At 40.7% G+C, this 6,505-nt stretch overlaps 1 long non-coding RNA gene across 1 annotated transcript in view; it reads left to right on the top strand.

The window, feature by feature from the left end:
* LOC106965278 (uncharacterized) overlaps positions 1-6,505 on the top strand; it is a 130,305-nt gene that overhangs the window by 24,289 nt on the left and 99,511 nt on the right. The window lies entirely within an intron of this gene.

Below are 6,505 nucleotides of genomic sequence, written 5' to 3' on the forward strand. Positions count from 1 at the left end.
TAATTTGAGGACTTTTTTTTTCTATCAAGACATAAAAAAAAAAAAAAAGTGTAACAGAATAATTGTCAAAAGCAAATTACCAGTAGCACCCTTGTTGGCACTTTTAAGACTCCATAAAAAAGTAGCTGAATCAGTTTTATAAATTTGGTCTGAACTGTTTTGAAAGATTTTTAAAGGAGTGTCTAAGACCTGACATAAATCGTTAATTGCTGTTTCCCCTTATATTTAAGTACAGTCTGACAAAAAGGCCACTGGCAATTAGTCTGGGACAGAACCTGCATTTATTTGGCCGTCGTGCAAGACAAAGAGTCGTAGGATCCTCAAGTTTTCTTAAAAACCAATAAATACTTCTAAATCCACCATCACATACGTAAACATGTATGTGGATTTTGTTTTAGCTGTGTCCCTGGCATCTTTTTTTTTCCCCCTGCAAACTCTTCCTTTTCCCTCCTGGGGAGCGAATTGGCTTGATACCACTACCTCTTGTGTATTGGAGCTGTCCTTTTAAAACACAGACATCATGAGACTTGGCGATGGTGGGATTGGAAAATGCTGGAGAACCCGTCCTAATTAAAGCCAAGCACTCATCTATGTCATTTCACGATGGGAAAGTCTTCGGTCCCTGACCACGCTCTGCAACAACTGCACCTTAAAAATTATGAGAAACATAAAAAATAAAAAAAATGAAAAAAACAGAAGCAAAAGCTTATAAAAACACCAGTTTGCAATAAATTTAATTCCATTTTAACTTTAATGATATCGCAATTGCGTGGCTGCAAGATCCCCACTTGTCCTGCAACAGCGGGGCAGACGTTTGTCTGTATTTCTCCTGAAAAGGGAAAAAAAAACAAAAAAGGGACTCATGCCGAATGAGAGGCAACAACTCTGATTTGAGTTACTTAAGATGATGCCCAAACATTAAAGGCACAATCGACATTATTACAATGACTATGTCTGATACATTTTTACTTGATTCATAGCTTCTTCATCAGTAACTGTGATTTCTTAACATTAGACTAGATTTGCACATCCTTCCCAGTTGTCAGGGTTGGCGACAATGTATCACCTCAAACAATAAGGTAGGAACCCAAAAAAGGGCGTTTGTGGATGGTTTGAAGCCATTCTCTTGGCCTGCGGGCCTCACAGTGAAGGATCCCTCCTGCCTTATTTTGCGTGTGGACTCATGCCGGGGGGTAACAGCGTGTCAGTCAATCCCCACACGCAAACAATAGGATCAAGATGAGAGAGGTGTAAAAGTGAGACAGAGCGCCAACTGCACAGCGCCTTGCTTTGACTATGGCGTGCTTATCAAACAAAGCATCAGCCTCTCTGTGTGGCCTCCTTACTGGAAAACTGCTGAAGAAAAAAAAAAAAGAGGTTGCGATCACAATACGTTTGACCATAAAACTGTGTTTGCACGTGTTATCTATTGCTGCCATGGCAACCCGCGTGACAAAGAGGGAAAAACTGGAACAAAAGTACTTGCGTCGCGCCGACGTGGCAACATTACGGACATTACGGTCCTGCTTGGCTTTAGACGAGCTGACGAAAGGTTAACGCTGCGACGCGGCTTTCCAATTAGGAACACGACAAACTCCGCGTCTTAACGAGTTTTCTGGGCCAATTAATCCGAAGGCGAGTCGCATCCTTATGGCGACCGACAGACAGTCTGGTCAAAGTAGCCTGCCGACGCTTCACTTTGTGCCAAGAAAAACGTGTCACAAGCAGCTGGGCAGAGCATGTCGTACGAGCTCCAGCACCAGATGGAGCGCTAAAACCAGATACTTTCCTGCTCTGACTAATTGGGTGGTATTTTATGTGCAATATCAGTAAACAGTGTCTTAATTTTTATTATTATTACTTTTTTTTAAATACTATTGATGGTTATTCATTTATTAAGGTGGCACAAAGAATGTACAACAAAATGAATGATTAGATGTCTGATAATGTAGTAATGGAGACCACCTAGACCGATACATATCAAGATCAAACCAAAGCAAAATCCGTTACAAAGCCATTGCTGTAATCATAATATAGTTGTTTCTGCAAATGTTTGTAGACAATCTGCCTGTGGTAACTCTTCACCACCTCCAAACTAACTGGTTGGACTTGTATCTTCAGTGCACCATCACGATATTGAAGGGAGACCAAATTTGTACTGATAATCTTAACGACATCTGACAAGTTAGTCCCTAACCGAACTATCGGGTATGAAGACACAGAGTTCTGAAATATGGTCTCAACACTTGGTTGGTCTTGAACCTGAGTACCCAAAAAAAAAAAAAAAACTGTTTGGCTTTCATCACGTTTTTCTGAAAAGGCAGTGAGTCTGAACGAGGTTCTGCTTGAAGAACCGACCATTTCTGGTGGAAAAAAAAAAGAGGAAGAAAAGAACTTGCTACATGTTTAATCTCCTTGCCAGAAATTTGTTAACATGCTCGCTTCACAAGGCTTATTTAGTGGGGGCCTTGATCCATATCCCACGTGTAATTTTTATTTAATCTATGTCTGTTTGCACAACTCAAAACTCTCCACCAGACATGATTCCTTTTTTTTCCTTCTTCTTCTTCTGTTTTTTTTTCCTCAATTATACAGAACATCAGCGGTTGAAATTATGGGTTTGGAGCCATTTCATCTCTCAAGAGGACACATTTGTTACAGTGTAAACACGAATGCTGTTGGATCAGTTTAACTCTCAGATGATGCATCTGCAGCTGATTCGCGGCTTTGAGCTGAGAAGTGCTATGAAAAAGCTTATAGCTCATTTTGCTGAGTTATTGATGGATCTTACGCCCTTATTGTGGGAGGGGGAGGAGGAGCATATTGAGTGTATATCTTTTTGTTTTCTACTTAAAGCTTCTACATCCATATGCAGCCAAGAAACACTTCAAAATGCAGAAAATTATTACTTTTAAACAACTTCTGCTTCGTGTGTTTAGACATTTGGGGCATGAAAGAGAAAAGCTGCGCAAACTCTTTCAGCTCAGACGTGATTTAAAACTAATAAATGCATTTGGATGTAAGGATCCCTGTTGTAAAAATAAATAAAAAAAAAAGAAAAAAAAAGTTCCTCAGAATAGCAAGTGGAGTGTTTAAAAGCTTGTCATTAGCTGCTTTATAGCTCCACTGAAGTGGCTTTGTCTGTCGTTGAGTGGCCCCCATCAGGAAACGGACTGCTGTGAGTGGCCCCTCTTGCCATGCTAATAGACTCATTGTGCAAATGTGTGGGTGAATCTGTGTGTGAGTGTGTTTGCAGCAAACATACATAATAAAAAAAGAGAAACACACACACAGACTTCTGGGTTGTTGTTTTTTTGACACCTTCCAGATGCAAATTCCAGTACATTTTATTGAGGTGTTATATAAATGATCAACACAGAGCGGTGTAGTAATAATAGAGCGGAAATAAAATGGAAGATGCACGGAGTTTTGGTCAGTATTTTAACGTGACACTACTAAATAACGTCAGACTGCTGTCAGAAGTCGCTTTATTGGTTATTAGAGTCCACTTGTGAGTAAATTAGATGGCGTATAAACACAGCTGCTCTGCTCTCAGAAGTGTTTTTTAGAGAACATTAGTGACAAAACAGCATCATCAAGACCAAGAGGTCAGGGAAAAGTTATAAAGACGTTAGAAGCAGAAGTACAAAAACAATGCTTCAGGCTTTGAACGTCGAATTCATTTCTTTCAGTTTGTTTTTGTTGTTTTCTATGCACAAATGCACCCAGATAGCAGAGGAGTGGCACACAAAAACTGCAATTTTAAATGAATTTCCTGCAAATCTTAGATTCCAGTGATCATCATGCCAAACTTTTTTTTTTTTTTTTTAGATTTTTTTGGCTCTAGTGGCCTTTATTTGATAGTTAATTGACAGGAAAGTGGGTAAATGAGAGAAGGGGGAAGACATGTGGGTTGTGCTTAACCCCCGCACCACCACAGCACAACCCATCATGCCAAACTTTTAAGTTACAAAAGGGGGAAACGCACATTTGTAATTTGTCTTCAGCCTGAAGGTTTTGAATTTGAAATTTACACCCTGCTGCAAAGTTTGAAAACCTCCTGGTTATTCCACCAGATGTTGGTTTCTGAACTCTTCCCGAGTTCAAACGTTAGTATTGTTGTTTCTAAATGAGTCTGAACTTATCTTTGTGTTGCTTGAGATCGAAAAGCTCAGGATCTTTTTCGTTATTTTGACCATTTCTCTTTTTCCGCATATAAATGTAAAATTTTTGCTTGGAATTTCGGAGACATGTTGTCATAGAATAAAAGAACAATGTTCAATTCACTCAAGCACACGCCTATGAAAAGTAAAATAAGAGAAACGGATCATTTCTCCTATTAAGTGGCCTCTTAATTTTTCACAAAGCCGTATATGTATATATAATCCCATTCATTTATGTATTTGTATGCTCCAGACAAAACTAAGACGGCAGGATTTAAACACGTTGGAATAAATCGGTGGGGACTTAAGAGCAGCGCGATGCTTTGCGGCGTGTTGAACACGAGTGAACGGCTCGGGCCGAGAGAGAATGATTGATAATCACGGCCAAACGTTCCAAATACTCAAGCGTGAAAACATACTTTCGATCTCTGTGGCCTTCCCCACCTCTCTCCCTTGTCGAGAGATGGTATCTCGTTGAGACGAGGGCCCGCCTGCACGTCCCGCTCGTACGAGAAACCAGAACCTGTCATTTAGTTGGAGAAGACGTTGACGCTGGGAGCAGAAGAGCAGCGGAGGAGTGATTGATGTGAGCCAACCCTGTCAGCAGAGGGTTATGGATCAGCGCAGAACAGCACACAAATGACTTCCAAATGGTCTCGTCAGCTACTGTCAGACCAGATTGATTCTCTGTTTCTCACTCGTCTTTCTCTGATGAAAATCACACACGGGGCAATGATTTTTTTTTTTCTTTTTTTTTATCTTCAAATGAGGTCAAATCAGGCTGCAAGCACAACATTTTAAAGAAACATTGATTTAAACTTTCGCAGTGGTTACAGCTTCAGATTTTTCCCCGTCTAGAGACTGAATTCTTTGCCCAGTTTTTGTTCCAAAATAGTTCAGGGTCAGTCAGATAGAACGGAGAGTCCCTGTGAACAATTCCTATGTGCTGTTCCCGATTGGGAATGCGTTTTTTTTTTTTTTTTATCCACATCATTGTTGCTTTGGCTGTATGTTTCAGTGACAGAAGGTAAATCTTTGTCCCAGTGTTAAGTTTGCTTCTGAGGTTGTCCTGTGTTTAGCTCCGACTCTGACCAGCTTCCCTGCTCTGCAGGAAGAAGAGCACAATGCTGCCACCACCGTGTATCACCACAGGGATGATGTGTTCGGGGTATTGTTAGTTTTCAGAATTTACACGTAGATAAACTTTGAAACAACTCAGTTTTGGACTCATCTGACCAGAGCGCCTTCTTCAGCAAAGCACTGCATTTGTTTAATTTAATTTTGTTTTGTTTTTTTTGTTTGTTTTTTTTTATACAAAGAAATTTCAATTGCTTTTTCAGACTCGTTCCATTCTTTAGTTTGCAAAAAGAAAAACAGCTTATGTGGGAAAACTGACATTTTTTTTTTCTTTTTAGCTATGCTCACAAGAATCCTTTCATGACCACAAACATCTTTTTCATTCCTGTTGCAAACTTTTTCCAGTGAACACATCCAGGATGTCACAATGTTTTCACCCCTGCTGCACACCTCTCAACGCACTGAGGAGGGGGGGTGGGGGGGAGTATTTGTAATCTGCTTGTTTGGTCTGCCTGCTCAAATCATCATGTGACATTTACTGTACACACGGTCACCCGAAAGCTATTTTTAAGTGGAACCTGCTGAAACAAAGGGGGACATTATGTAGGTTTAACAGAGCTAGTGTAAAAATATCCCGAAAGCTCAGTCGGTTGAAGTGTTAAGCTGTTAGAAATAATTACCCCCACCTCTTAGTGTTACGGACAGCCCTGCCTGCTGGGTTTGCACACAATAGAGCAGCCAGAGCTCGGAGCTGCGGCTGCGTCTGGCCTTTGCCTCTTGTCAGTCTGACTGTGCTGACATGGGGCAACATTTTCCAGGCTGCTTAACAGCGCCAGCGTTTTTTACAATGGGAAAGTATTTTCTCGAACAAAAACACTGCCACTGGTCGTTATGTGCACATTTCCTAAGTGACTCTAGGCAGGTTTCTATGGCGTACTTTGGCGAGACAACTTGAAAATGTAAAACAAATGTACAGCACCACCTTCAGCACCACAATAATGACCATTCAAATGTAACCTTGAAGAAGCTGGGATGTATTGGAAAAAAAAAAAAAAAAGAAAAAAACGATCAGACATGCCTTTGAGTTTTGTGTCGTGATTCAGTTTCGCATTGGTGGATCTCCCCGGAAAAAAAAAAAAAAAGCAAGTCCATGTTTTGTTTTTTTTGTTGTTGTTTTTTTTTAAGCACACCACATGTGCATGAAGACTACTGGCACGTAAAGCGCACACCCCAGGGCCCTTACTCCAGCCCCCCCCCCCCCCCCC

This window comes from Poecilia latipinna, unplaced genomic scaffold (genome assembly GCF_001443285.1).
Source record: "Poecilia latipinna isolate Pla-1442-1.1 unplaced genomic scaffold, P_latipinna-1.0 Scaffold1796, whole genome shotgun sequence".
Lineage (NCBI taxonomy): Eukaryota > Metazoa > Chordata > Actinopteri > Cyprinodontiformes > Poeciliidae > Poecilia > Poecilia latipinna.